A 16,236-nucleotide genomic window follows, 5' to 3' on the forward strand; every position below is an offset into this window, starting at 1 on the left:
TCCACGACCCAATTCTTGCTAATATTTAGCCAAGCTTGTTTTCCCAAATTAAGGGATTCCGCACTGTCAGTTTCTTCCATGACCCAATTCTGCTAATATTTTGCTACACCACCGAGCGATTAAAGATGGCAGTTGGAGCCAGATCAATCCGCCGACTCCTGAGTCCAATAATGCTCGCAGAAATATGGACTCCCATCTCGTGGCTGTAATCGCTAGTGCCAAAACAAGCAAACGAAGGCCAAAGGGGTCACGACGAATATACCCACCAGAGTACTAGGGTCATTGTCAATGACCACATTGATAACCGTGCTAGGAGCGTATTCCTCTACAGAAGACGCAATGCAAATCTATTGAAGAGGCAGATCCTCCAATGAAATTACGACCTAGTGATTTTCAAAGCCTTTGATGTTAGCATCCAAGCTCAGTCTTCTTATGCTCTGTCACACAAAGGAGGAGTAACGACATTATCACTGGTCGAACCGAACCCTCCGCCCCCGCACCCTCACGTCATGTGTTTCCAATGCAGCAGGTGGCGTTGCCCTCGACAACTTCTCCATTGCTAGCTCAGTCTGCAGATTGATTGGGATTATCCCTCCAAATCTGCCCACAGATTTTAATGGAAGAAGAAACTTCCAAATCTGTTTTGGAAGTCGATCTTGGCTTCCTCTGATTGTATCGGTTGCGTGGGGATCCTCCTGGATCAATGACACAAATGAAGACAACGCTAACAAGTTCAAGACAATAACATGTTCAGATGCCAGTGGCACAGGGTAAACCCAGCGGGCTCAGATGCAAGTAGGGTCCAGACTCCAGAGATAGGAGGCCCCGACTATCAATCTCGGGAGAAGAGATGACTGGGGGTAGAGATGGAGGAAAAAGAATCCCTCTCGGGAGGAGAAGAGATGACTGGCGGTAGAGATGGAGGAAAAAGAATCCCAACATGAATTTCTAAGAGCCATGAAATAAAAGTCTCAAATGCCAAAAAATAGGTAGGTCTTTCTCAAATAAAAAAAAAATGTTACTCGAAGAGCTTAATGCTAAAGCCCTAACATCGATTTCTAAGTCCAGAACATGAGCAAGCCATAGATGTTATTACACTACGCAGGAGGCAGATGCAGGTAGGGTTAAAATGTGAAAGCGCTGACATCAATTTTTGTTGGGAATCTCAAAATGAGTTGGTTTTGGATGTAGAAATGAATGGGCTTAAAGGTTAAGAGCATGGGTTCAAATCTAGAGGGGGGAGAGTATGTATGTCTCTGTAGATCGCTGCGCAAAAGCGGGACCCCTTGTTTCATAAACAATGGCGTTTCATACACCAATTTGTTGCTAGTGTGACCATGAACTTAAAATTAGATTATTATTAATATTTTATTATTGCATTTATATTCGAAAAAAATCATGCAGAATGCCAAATTACTTGCAGAATATATGAAACCATACTAGTAGATGAATATTACATTATTATGAAGTTAGAAATTTCATCTACAATACATTAATGATTATATTGAAACAATTTGGTGCCTAGTGTGGCCGTGGCCTTAAACTTTGAAAGAAAGCGTTTTGAATAAATGAGCAAAAACATGTAAATGACAAGCAATGATCCACCATAGCTTATATTGGGATCCTTATCCTTACTATGATCCTTCAGCCTTTGTCTCTTGTCTAGCCTTTGCCTCTACCTCGATCCTCTAAGGACATCACTCAACACCACTCACTCAATTTTGATGAAGCTACTTAATCGAAACCTTAGAATGTGGTAGAAAAAGCTTAACATGCCTAATTTATGATTTTGGTTTAAATCATGCATTGTGCATTTTTGCCAAGGAGTTCAACCATCAACACCACCAACATTAAGGCACATTAATGGGCTTGTGCTCTTTATTAAATGCAAATCACATAACTTCATACATGATAGAATCCAATGAAAGCACTGCAATCCCATCACTCTTAAAATCCTAAAGACTATTAAGTCTGCACAATTTTTAATGGGATAAAATTCCACTTTCTCCGTATGAAGTCCCATGTCGTATGAAGTCCCATGTTGTTGGAAAAAGATAAAGGAAATGTTTCTAGTCAAACCTATTCAGGGAATGCCTAGGGAGCACGTTACCATTAATTACCAGCATGTTGATCAAACCTACTGAAAAACCATGGTCATGGTTCAATGTTTGCCAAGAGTGATTGGAGAGTGTGTTTAGGGAGTGCCTCAGTAGATGTTGATCAAACCTAGTGAAAAACCAGTCATGGTTCAATGTGTCCAAGGAGTGATTGGAGAATGTGTCTAGGGAGTTCCTCAATCAGTCATGGTTCAATGTGTCCAAGGAGTGATTGGAGAATGTGTCTACGGAGTTCCTCAATGGTGCCCAAGGAGCACACTCTCTTTTTCAGGAATGCCATGCTCCCCTTTTTGAGGTGTCATACTCCCCCACAATGGCAGGGAGCCTCAGCGCACACTCCCAAATTTTGGGAGTGTGCTCCCTTCGCACACTCTTTTGGAGTGATTCTAGAGGGGGTAATGACCCCTAGGGGGCACTTCCAGTAACACTGAATTAAACGAAGTTTTGTTAAAAATAATTTTAACATTAACACATCTTACCTACTTCAAAGTCCAATTTTTGCCCATAAAAAGGATTACAAAATAAACAGGAATAGCTCCAATCTGGGGAGACATTATATATGTTTTGAAATTCTCTTGATTTATAATAAACAGTTATTGATTCAGAACATGAGTAAGGCAGCCATGGAGGAAGAGGCAGACGCAGGAGTCCCACCATCAATTTCTGTTGGGAGTCTCAAAATGGGTTGGGCTTCAAAATAGTTGATTTCACATATTATTTCTAATTAGACAAAGTTGCGCCCAAAATAATTTGAACACTGATAACACCTTTTGCCACCCTCTGACTCCAAGGTACAATTATTGCCCATAAAGGTTTAAAAAATAAAAGGTAACGGGTCCAATCCGTTTACACTATATATGTTTTGGCATGGTCTTGATTTCTAAAACATTCACATAAATAGTGATGGGTTAAAACTGGAAGCTTTTGATTTCCATGAAAAGGTTAAAAATGGTTTGCAAAAATAAAATGGGACATTTGTGGCATAAATATCTTGGAGGTACACTGATAACACCTTTTGCCACCCTCTGACTCGAAGGTACAATTATTGCCCATAAAGGTTTAAAAAATAAAAGGTAACGGATCCAATCCGTTTACACTATATATGTTTTGGCATGGTCTTGATTTCTAAAACACTCACATAAATAGTGATGGGTTAAAACTGGAAGCTTTCTATTTCCATGAAAAGGTTAAAAATGGTTTGCAAAGATAAAATGGGACATTTGTGGCATAAATATCTTGAAGGTTTGGGTATGACAGGCATCGAAAGATGAGGTATTACCCTATGTGTCGCCTGAATAAAGAAGTTTAAGATCGGGCAGGCCCAAACACTGATCTCATTTCTTACTTCTAAGCCAACTGAATATATATCCTTTGTACTTGCTTCATGGAAATCATACCCAAATGGCAAATACAATAGACTAAGCTTGAAAAGAACTACTTACAACTTTAACAAGCAATGGGCATTATCTCATTTATTGCCAATAGAGTGCTCGAGGAAGCACAATAGATATCCAAGTCCCATTTCCAAGTCCAAGAGTAGTGGGAGATACAACAATGAGCTGTGAACAATGTCTTGCTTATGTATTTGTATTTTTTAGATTTTGGTAATAATTGCATTGTGATGTGATATTGATTTGGCTTCCATTCCATTATAGAGCTGTCTTTTATTAATACCAAATGATAAGTTACGACTATTCATTTAGACTTGGCCAAATGTTTTGAAATATGAAAGCACTTAAGATGGCGACATATACAAAAGAACAGTCAACCTCAGTTAAGACAAACCACCACCATCTTGGCAAATTACTATCAGAGCCTCATATAAATGGATATGGCAGTTGAGGAGAAATAGTGCGACACAAACTGCCAGCTGATTCATGAAAGGGGGAACATAGAGTTGCACTGAAATCGTTAGTGTAAACTTCTTATATATCATCAGATTACAAAATCATGCTGGGTTTCAATTTTTGGGAGGCAGAAGGAAACGGGAACAAGATAATTTTGAATTTTCCAGTTACAGAAATACGCATCAGTCAATAGAACTGTATGCAATATGTAGAAAAATGTTAAATGATTTTACAAAAATTAAGAAAGGGTGCAAATGAAACAAGCACAAACCCTTTGACTGGTCTACTTTAAGTTTTGCCCGCACAGACAAAAGACAAGAAGGGGCACCAACCAATCCAAATCTTCACCTCTAAAAACATGAGGCAATCTTATTTGAGTCAGGATCATCAAATTTGTCAAATAAACCTTCAGACATCCTCACACCACAGAAGAGGATATTCCTGAACATTCTTCAGCAGACTCAGTGTAATAGAGACCAGTCAATCTGGAAGCATTAATGCTATGGAACTGATTGGAAATAACGGATTTTAATATTTTTACAAGGACAATTTTGTCCATCTCCTAAGAAATACAATTTAGATTCTGATCTTTGACACAAAAAATTAAAGACAAGGCAGTGGTATTGTAACCTTGACTCTAGTATTACAAAAAAACACCGAATGATTAGTGCAGCTGAGGAGGTTGTGATCGTTTCAGTCGCTGCACAACTTGCTTCATTGATGGCCTAATTGAAAGCGAATCCACAGTACACATGACAGCAATGTGCAGCGTCTCAATTAAATCATCATGAGGACCTACATCCCATAGGCCTGCAGTAAAAAACTCACGGGCCCGTCCTTGTCGAAGCAACATACATGCCCAAGCAACAATGTTGAATCCATTACCATAGCTAGAAAATGAAGGATCAAGAGCTTTCTTGTCAGAAAGTAACTCTAAAAGCACAACCCCATAGCTATAAACGTCTGCCTTATCTGAAACACGGCATGTCATTGCATACTCTGGAGCAACATAACCAAATGTGCCTGCTACATCAGTTGTTGCATGAGTTTCAGAAGTTCCTAGAAGCCTAGCAAGACCAAAGTCGGACAGATAGGCATTGAAATTGTTATCAAGAAGAATATTGCTAGGTTTGATATCTCGATGCAACACACGTGGAACACAATCCTCGTGCAGATAAGTAAGAGCCCGAGCAATGTCTAAAGCAATTTTGTGAATCATGCCCCAGTCAACTCTTCGTTTTGATCTCTCTTGAAGAAATTTTTCCAAGTTACCTCCAGGCAAATAATTGTATACCAGAAACATTTGTGACTTGCTGGCATGGTAGCCTATTAATGTTACAAGGTTTGGATGGCGTACCCGTCCAAGTGTTCTGATCTCTGCATCAAACTGCTGAATGCCTTGGAAGCGTCCCACGGAAAGTCTCTTGACTGCTACTAACAATCCTGGGACCAGTTCAGCTTTGTAAGTTGCGCCAAAACCTCCATTACCAATGAAATTGGATGTACTGAAGTTTCCCGTAGCTCTAACTACGCTCTCATAAGTTAGTTGAACTCCAATGTTTGTAAATGTGATAACCTCTTTTCTTCTTGATCGATAAACAACAGAACTGGATATCTGCCATCTTGTACACTGGAAAAGAACAGCAAGAACTAAAACTACAAAGACTATAGCTGCAGCTGAAGTGATAGCTGCAATTTCAATAGAATTGAAGTGGCTGCGTTTCTTAACTGGGTTTCCATTTGGAGAGTGAGCATACAGAAGAGGAACACCAATCTCATCCAGCGGCTGTAATGGTGAATGAACAGGGAGGCAAGAGTTAAGAAACTTATTTCCAGTGAAACTATCACAAGATATCTTACTGCTGCTAAAGACTGGTAATTTCCCAGATAAATTATTATATGACACATTGAATACAGTTAAACCTGTCAGAAGTGCAAAGCCCTGAGGAACCTGCCCTGTAAGTTTATTATTGTCGAGCCGAAGATGTGTTAGCCGTTTCAGGTTTGTTAACTTTGCTGGAATTTCTCCTGTAAAGGCATTAGAATAAAGTTCCAATACAGTTAAAGATATTTGACCTAGGAATCCTGGGATCTCCCCTGTAAGGTTGTTTTCACCCAAGCTAAGATACTGGAGATCCTTCAACTGTCCAAATTGAGTTGGAATGCTTCCATGCAAAGAATTATCTCGCAAATCAAGATGCATCAAAGACTCCACGTTCCCAATAGTTGGTGGTAATAGTCCTGTAATTTGATTGACTGCTGCCTCGAAATGTTTCAGAGATTTGCAATTTAGAAATAACTCAGGAGGAATTTCACCCGAAATTCGGTTGACGCTCATGTTCAGGGCAAAGGTATGTAACCTTGGGCACAAATAAAAAAGAGAAGATGTAATGTTCCCTGTAAAATTATTGTCATTTAGGAGAAGCGCATACGACACTTGTTCTTCGATCATTTGATCACCTATCAAAGGAGGAGGAATGGAACCAGCAAACTTGTTCCCACTTAAATCATGAAGCACTGGCAAACCTTCAGATACAAGAAACCGAAGTGAGCTACTTGCACACGCACCACAATACAAGAGAGAAGAATATATGGTGGGAGGATCCAATTCAGATTGTGAAACATTTGATAACCCTTCCTTAAATTGGTTGCCTGGGAATGGAAGCTGCTTGGGGCAGTCAGCATTAACAGCAGTTGTAAAATTTCCTGTTAGTGAGTTGCCACTGACATCAAAATAAATCATACAGGAAATAGGAAGCTCTTGAGGAATCTCACCTGTAAGATGACTAGAGCTCAAATCAAGGAAAAATAAGTTTTTGCATTGCCCCAAACCTGCAGGAATTTTGCCGGTAAGGAGGTTTTGACCTAAATTAAGGATTTGCAAGTTACAATTATCCCAATTTTCGGGTAAGGGGCCATTCAGACTCGTCGCCGGAGCCCATATAATCTGAAGCTTGGGAAGGGTAAAAAGGCCGGCTGGAACAACTCCTTGAAAGTAATTATATTCCCCTTTATCACTATTTGTGAAAAATACAGTTGACTGGTCCACATCGGAATCATTGCCAAGGTCAAAATTTAGCGTATTAGACAGCACAAGCACCGAAAGCTGGCGGCAATCAGCTAATTCCTTTGGAATCTTACCACTGAGGCTGTTTCTTGAAACATCTAGAATCTGCAGCATGGAAAGCCTACCGATCTCCGATGGAATGCTTCCTTCTAGAAAATTCGAAAACAATGCCAAGGACACCAACCGGCTGCAGTTCATCAATTGTGGAGGGATATTATCTGTCAACAAATTGCCTGAAAGATCAAGGTACTCCAGCACTTCACAGCTGTTTGCCAGCTCCAATGGAATTGGCCCGGAGAACTGATTGAAAGATAACGACAGCGCTTTGAGTTTTGGCAAGCTTCCGAGAAATAAAGGGATGGTTCCATTCAGCCCATTACCAGCCAAATCCAGTATTTCAAGTGTGCGGCAGTTGGAGAGCTCCTCGGGAACAGCACGGGCAAGTGAATTGTAGCCCAGGTTCAGGATGCGCAAAAATTTCAAACTACCTAACTCCGCGGGCAGCTGACCAGTGAAGGAGTTGCCTTGAAGTTCAAGAACTTCCAGAAACCTGAAGTTCCCAATTTCCGAAGGTACATCGCCGGAAAAGGAATTGAAAGGCAGCGACAGAACACGCAATTCACTGAGATGACCAATAGAAGGAGAAAGCGTACCAGCAAGCTTGCACGCAACGCGATCCTGTCGATTGTATCCTTCCCAAGAATTCGCCACACTCCCGTTCCGAAGGCAAATCATAGAGGAACCCATTGAACCATTCTCCGCAGAAACTGATTCCGGAAGCAGCCCTCTGGCAAGAAAACGCTTCGAAGAGCTCCCCAAAAACCTAGAACACCGCCCCCCACGGCCTTCACCAACTCCCTCCGGTGAAAACAAGCTTGCAGATCCGAAATCGGACTGTCCCTTGATGTCGAGCCTCACCACTCGGCGCGAGGACAAATTACAGACAACCCCAGTCCAGGAGCAGGGATCCTCGTCCCTCTCATTCCAATTCAGAAAAACATGGAATGGGTCACTCGTGACGGACCTCTTAAACTCTAGCAGAGCATTGCCATCAGCAGAGAGAGAAGAAACTGTCCCAGTAACCCACAAAAACACTAAACAACCCGCGATCAAAACTCCTGACGCTCCTTCCCTTCTGCAAGCCCGTGGTTTCCCTATTGTATGCATTATTAATTCTCTGAATCCTTTCTCAGCCTCACTTCTGTGTTTACGAGAAGAACAAAGTTATGATTACACATTAAACTCTCCACTGAAAACCCCAAGCATCACCATGGTTGCTCATGAACAGTCCTGATAACCCTAGAAACCCTACCATTCTATCCAACATTTCAAGGGAAATATTAAACAGAAGAAAATCAGCTCTCTTTGATCGTAGTAGTTACAGTGAGACACCTACCCTTGCACTTTCAGGCACCTGCCTTGCATTAGGATGCCGATTGTCCTTCTCGCGGGCAGAAGCACCTTCGCAAAGAATTCCAAAAGATAAAAAAAAATCTGATTCACAGAAAAGTTTCAGTGGATCCCCAGACACAGAAGGAAAGTATACAGATGAATAAAAAATAAAGTAAAATCAGTGCCTTTTTCCCTTGTCTTTCCACATACAAGTTGCACTCCAAATATGCGCGTGGATATTTTTTTAATGCTTTTCATAGGTATATCATCATATGACGTGGACATTCTCAACGTGTTAGGTGTTATCAGTGTATGAGGTGGACATTCTCGACATAAATATGAATATGAATATGAATATGAAAATGAAAATTAAAAATTTTTAAAATTATTAGCAGCGAAAACTTATGTAAATGTGGAATTTAAATATGTTAATGTAGATTATGTTCACAGGATATTATCCGTATCATATTTATTTGCGAAGATTTTATGTTTAGATTTTGCGTAAGAAAATGATGCAATGACGTATCCCACTTTTAAAAATGTTGCCACCATTTACTCCCGAAATCGAGATCAAACTCTATAAATTAAATAAATTAAATTTATTATTTAAAAAAAAATCTCCAACTATTGAAATTCTATATATTAAATAATTTAAACTTTTATATTTTAAATAAAATTAATATAATAAAAAATTAGGGAAAAAATATTTTATTTATTAATTAAGGTATAATATAATATATAGAGAAAAAGATTTTTTCACGCGAATTTAGTGATACAGTTAGATTGTGATTTTTAATGTTTAAATTATTTTTTTGAATGCATAAATAGATTTAATAACCCCTTTTTAATGGATAAATTAAATATTTACCCTTTGGCATAAGGTTTTTTGGTTGTGGTTTTTTATAACATTGATGATACTGAGACCATTTGCTAAGTTGGGTCATGGTTTTGGGGTAGTGTTGGTCTCAGCTTCCACTTTTGATCTAGTAATGGCTACCATTGATTTCCTTTGTTGGGAATGCTTTGGGAAAGTTTTAATTGCAAATTTTTTCAAGACTACTTATGCTCGAATATGTGTGGAGATGGACTTCAACAAAGGTTTTTTTCGCACAGATTAATATGATGGCTCCAAACTATGTTTGGATCCAAAAGCTTGACTACGAGAATATTTTTTTTCTGATGCAAAGAATGCTATGAAATAGGGCACATAATTAAAAACAATCCCACATGTTTATGGAACAACAAAGACTTGGAAAAAACCCAAAGGCCCAAATGGTGGGAAGGAGCTCAAGGTATTCACTATACAATATTTAAAGAGGATGTGCTTCAAGATAAGAAAGAACCAGAAGACAAGAAGGAAGGAGATATTGCCAAAGAAATTAAATCAACAGCAACAAAAGCAAAGCAAGAAATATTGAATGCCAATGAGGATCCTCTAGACTCAACAAAAGAAGAAAAACAACAAACCCTCATGGAAAATGGATCCCCTCTTGAATCCACAAGTATTCTTGTTGGAAAACATCTTCTTAGGCAGATGAGGCAAATGAGAAAGAATCGAAAATTCACTTGTCGAAGAATGATATGCCACAAATAGAAGCAAACATAGATTGGACTCAAGCTGGGAAAAAAGAAAAAGACATTTTACTAAGAAAAACAAAAAATTAGACTAAATCAAAACAAAAATAGTAAATAATAGAATGTAAATGGGTGAGAGTTTTGTTATGAAATTTTTAATTAGAAAAAATATAAACAAAAATAGATAATAGAATGTAAATGTGTGAGAGTTTTTTTACGAAATTTTTAGTTAGAAAAAATATATTTTTTTTTGGGCGATATTTAAAACTATATTAAATACATATACTCATTTAAAAACTATAAATAAAAGAAATTACGAATATTAAATTTTTTAATTATATTAAAAAACCTAATTTTCATATTTTAATATACATTGAAAAGTAAATGCATTTCAAACATATATATTTTAATACATATACTCACTTTTATATATATATATATATATATATATATATTAATAAGCCTAATTTTCATATTTTGATGTATCCATTAATTAAATTGTAAAGCTAAATTTTGAGGATGCTTACAGTGTACATTGTAAATTCATTGAATTTAAAAGGTATATTAATAAACATAATTTTCATATTTTGAGGTTTCCATTAATCAAATGCTAAACCTAAATTTTGACGATAAATACAACGGACACGGTAAATTAATTGAATTAAAAAGGTGTCCATTCGTTGAATTAAAATGGTTTGTTATAAGATTACATGAGCAGTCAATTTTTTTTTTTAATTTTTTTAATTGAAGTTAGGGATTTATTTTTTTCCCAACTCACTACCAAAATCTACTAGTATTATGAGCTTTAGATATGTTATTTTAAGTATCTTCTCATTATAAGAGAGCTCTCGCTTGTTTATTAGTGGACCATAGTTTGATCGACTAAAAAGTAATTATTTAAGTTTAATGGTAATTAATTTGAAGAAGGACTAACAACAACATTGAATTTGAGGACCTCATCCTTCATATAATGTAAGTCGTGAAGACCATAAAAGATTTAAACAAATCGTTGTGAAATAAGTTCAAAGTCGGTAATTTATTTAAATTTTTAATAATTGATATAGATTTATTTTAAATGTAAATTTAATATGAGTTTAGGGGATTTATTTTTTGATGTGTTAATTTTTTATAAGTAAATATTATTTAAATATTTTGTATAATTGTTTATTTTTTTTATTTTTTAAAATTTCAATTTTGATGATAGATAGACATCATTACACATCATATTTGTGTTGTAAAATAAATTTCTAAACTCAACAATATTACGGCCTCTTTTATTAAAAATAAAAAACTAATTTAAATTAAATAAATAAATTATTTTAGCATAACAATAAATTTGTCCATCTAAAAGAAAGGCCCAACCATGTTGTTAATTAGTTGGCTAGTAAGACCCAACCAACCATGTTGTTAATTAGGTGGCTAATTTCGTGGTCACTGCACAAACTAACCAACTCTGGGATAATTTGAACATTTGATGTCATAAAAAAGTTAGGTGGAAAGGAGTTAGCAAGGCGATTGGACCCATCATTGATGTCCCTTACAAGGTAATTTGATGGAACATGTATTTATGATTCCTCCTTTTCGAAAAAAAAATTCAAGCAACTTGCATTACTTCTTCCCAACATAATTTATTAAAATATCTAAGTTGACAACATTTAAGAGCAAGATGCTAAATAAGTGAACAACCATGGGAGAAGTTATCTTGCACCATAAATACCAAAGTAGTTTAAATTAGGGATCACTCCCTAAGCTATAATCGGGTCTTCCCTTGGGAAATGGTATAAAAGGTTTGTCTTGAGCTTTAGCACTAGCCTTCGAATGGTTTTACCTAATCATAGCAATGGTAGGTAAGGTCCTAGTTCTACATTCCTAATCTCTAAAAAAGGTTGGTCCTAGTTAATCCAAGGGAATTTAGTAAATGCGGTAAGGTATGGGAATTTAGTAAATCCAGTAAGGTTCTATAAAAACCACCGAGATAGGTTTTTTTATTTTTTTAAATGTAAAGTTAATTTTATATATATATGATAATTATCCATTTTTATATAATAAAGTTAAATTTGTATATAATAAAGTTATATATATAAAGAGGGGTATAGTTTAGTTTATATATAAAATGGTATTTTACGATTATTTTTCTAGTTAATTTTGATCAAAATTCAAGAGATATTTTTAAAAACTTGAATTTAAATTGTTTAATCTATATAATTTGAGTGCCCCAAGGGTTTTTCAAGGTGCTAACTCTATTTATGCATTAAACGATGTGTTTTAATTAACAAAAAATCTTGAATTTGTATTGCCCGATTTTGGTGAATTTTGGTGAATTCTAGTGAAAAAGGCTATTTCATCTATAAGTTAGCCTATGCCTATTTATATAGCTTTAGCTTCGAGAGTGAGTTCAATTAGTCAAAGCACATTTGCTATTGAGAGGTCATGGGTTCAATTCTCTTGAGTTGGGGTCAGGCTCAGTGGTTAGCCAACAAAAAATAATCCCTTCAGATGGATCTATCTTGTACAAATATTTTGTGAATATAAAGATCACCAATCTTCAATTTCTAACTATATATATATATATACACTTACTCATGAAAAACTTGTTAAATATTTCTTATATATATACTAATGAAAATACTTCTTTACTATCTATAAATAGTAAATAGATTAAATCTCTCATTATAATTATAATTATTAAATTTAATTCTAATAGCATCAAGAAAATTAAATATATAACCTCCTTCATTTTTCTTTGAAAAAAACTCAAATCTAACTCAGTGAACTCTTAAATAAATAAATATAATTAAAAGCAATCTTCGAATAAATGCAATCTTCAAACTCCAATGTCACCGGTTCTCTCCTGATTAAAAGGTTTGTGCAGTGCTCAACCTTATTTAATTTGATTTAAAAACATATATATGCAAATGAGAAGTGAGGTGAAGGGGATTTGTTCAAATTCGGAGTGTGGGTTAACACCTTCATGGCAGAACCTAGCTATCCAACAACTAAATCTTGTTTGTGTGGATTTTTTTTTTTAATTAAGAACTACTAAATTCACAATTGAAATTTTATATTATATCATTTGTATTAAAATAATAAAATTGAAAGTTTATATTATATTTGTATTAAAAAAATAATAAAATATAGAGGGAAAATATTGGAATTTTATATTATATCATTTGAATTAAAAAATGTTAAAAATAAATACAGAAATAATAAAAAAATGTTAAAAATAAATACAGAAATAATAAAATATAAAGGGGAAAATTTTGGCTGTAGCGAAAAAGGTGAAGCATTCAAGTTAGAGATTCAAATAATATATACTTTAAAGTTTTTAGGTATCACAATTAAAATTAAAATAAAAGATTTCCATGTACTTGTAAGGTTCAAGTTCATGTCATAAGGATTGGGTTGGCTAAAAGTAGTTGATACCTAAAAGATTGTTATATTACTTAAGTGCACCAAATGTTCGAATATTCTTTTCGAGATGATAAGTCATAGATAGCCTAAAGATGCTTTGATTTTAAAGATTAGATATTTATTTAAGATGTGATTTAATTATTTGTAGAAGTGTTATGTAAATGTTAATAAACATTGAGGAATAAAAGTAATGTTTTAAATTTTTTCATCATATTTAAATTTTCCTATTCCTATTAGGTATATATAATAAATCAATATATATCTTATTTAATATTATAAAAAATTATAATTTAATAAATCAATATATATCTTATTTAATATTATAAAAAAATATAATTTTAAATTATAATAAAATAATAAAAACGTTTTGAACTTTCATTATAAAAAATTACATTTTAGTATTATTTATAATAATTTATGTAATTTATAATATTTATTTATTATAATTATTTTAAGTTTGGTAATGTGAGGTTATATCATGGTTATGTTTAAGAATAATACTCAAAAAAAAATGGAGCACTGAATCAGTAGCTTAATATTTAAGAATATTTTAACAACACATTTTATCACTATTTATCTAAATCCCTATAAAAAATTTATTCAACTTTTATAAAAAAAAAAAAAATATTTATTCAATATTATTTATAAAAAAAATTATAATTTTAAATTATATTAAAATAGTAAAAATGTTTCGAACTTTCATTACTAAAAAATACAAATTATATTAATATTATTTATAATAATTTATGTAATTTATAATATTTATTTATATATTATTATTATTATTATTATTATTATTATTATTTTATGTTTGGTAATGGTGAGGTTACATCATAGTCATGTTTAAGAATAACACCTAAATAAAATGGAAAATTGAACCAATAACTTAACATTTAAAAATACTTAACACCATATCTCATCACTATTTATCCGAATCCCCATAAATTTTTTATTCAACTTTTATAAATAAATATTCAATGTTATTTATAATAATCATGTAATCTAATTCTTTAATATTAAATTATATTATTAATTTAATATTTTTATAATTATTAATACATTTAAATTGATAATTATACTTATAAATGTATTAACATAAGACAAAGTATTGAATGATTCGATATCTCTCGTCACAAGTTCATCTTCAAACGTAATTTCATTGTCATTTTAATAAAAATGAATTCAATAATCATTCTAAAAAAAATCTTTTTTCCTTAATGAAAATTATAAAAAGGAAATAATAAAATGTATTCATTAATATTATCACAGATTAAGTGATTTACAAAACTATGATAATAAACCTTTCCTCTTTATTATTATTATTTATGTGAATATAATTTTATTATTTTTTAAAAAAATTTATTTTTATTATTTTTTAAATATTTTTAATTTTTAAAAGTAAATGTAAAATATAATTTTATTATTTTTTAAAATATTTTATTTTTATTATTTTTAAAATATTTTATTTTTTTAAGTAAATAAATTTATGTTTTTTTTATTATTATTATATTTAAATATACAATAATATTTTGAAAAATATTGTTATTATGAAATTTAAAAATATTAATAATTAGTTATAAAAAAATTATTGTATTGTTGTATTTAGGGGCACTTTATAGTTTAGTATGAGGGATATTATATAGTGTTTGTAAATAAGTGTATACATTTAAATGTGGAAGAGATATTGTGGTTTATGTAAAATGAAGCATTAAATTGAAATAATAATAATCATTAAACATAATGTCAACTCAATTAAAAAAAGGAATAAAAATAATAAATAGATTCAATTTAATTCATTATAGGCTTTATTTAACTATTATACATTTTCTTCAAATGGAGTGACGAGCATAGAGCTAGGGGGAGCGGTGTTAGTTGCTACCACCCCACCTGACCAATAAGTAGGGGGGTGTGGCAACACGCCTTTGTAGTTGACATATCCACAAAACACAATGTGGCATGTAAGTGGATGTCATTGGCATGCTCTAGAATTAGGACATTTAGGAGGCACACCATGGGAGGGAAGGTTGATAATGATGTTAACGCAATATGAATTTAAGGCGGTGGACACGCTAGAGATTAGGTGTATCGTCCTAGGTGTCGAAAATTGTCTACAACTTGGATTGACTTGACCATTACGCTAACCAATGGCTTGAAGACTAGCGCAACGCAATGATGATAGTGAGTGGAGGGGTACCAACAATTATGGAGAGCAGGCTTGAGAGTAATGGTGCCTAGGAATTTTCCATAGGACTCGCATAGGCATTGGGATTTAAGATAGAACAAGTCCAGCAGGGAATAAATCAGGGTGATAAAGCAATGAGGAGCCTGATTACTAGGTTCTCATACCCATACAATGACTCTTTGAAGGCAACAATGGTGCACAAGGATGGCCAATTTGTTTCTAGAAGGAGGTAAACTTTGAGATAAAGTGTTTATGTTGTAGAACCAATGGACTATGGATGGAACGACGCTCTGAAGGAGGAAGTAGCACAACCCATGACTCAAGAAAGCCCAATACTCTCGAGTTGCTCTCTGTCTAGATATCTAAAGCTCCATGGGCGACCTGATTGTGTATATCACTCGGGTATTAATTCGTCTATATTTTGGAATTCTTATGTTTTTAGTGGCCACCACCATCTTTTATGGACTCTTAATTGGCAATTCCACTCCGTCAACAATGAGTTCCTAGGGGAAATAAACCTTTATATTGTTGTTTCCTTGCTCTATACTAGGTTGTGCCATAGAGAGGGGAAATGACCAAGAGAATATTGTGAAGTTTTATTGGTGGAGGATAATGTTAAGAAGGAAAAAAGGGCAGAAAGTGGAG

The 16,236-nt window shown here is 33.9% G+C and overlaps 1 pseudogene; it reads right to left on the reverse strand.

The window, feature by feature from the left end:
* Positions 1 to 4,307: 4,307 nt before the first annotated feature.
* LOC149263196 (LRR receptor-like serine/threonine-protein kinase RPK2 pseudogene) lies at positions 4,308 to 8,626 on the reverse strand (annotated as a pseudogene).
* Between the last annotated feature and the right edge of the window lie 7,610 nt (positions 8,627 to 16,236).

This window comes from Pinus tabuliformis, chromosome 6, assembly GCF_031772625.1.
Source record: "Pinus tabuliformis cultivar Carrire ecotype Pingquan chromosome 6, CPIR1, whole genome shotgun sequence".
Lineage (NCBI taxonomy): Eukaryota > Viridiplantae > Streptophyta > Pinopsida > Pinales > Pinaceae > Pinus > Pinus tabuliformis.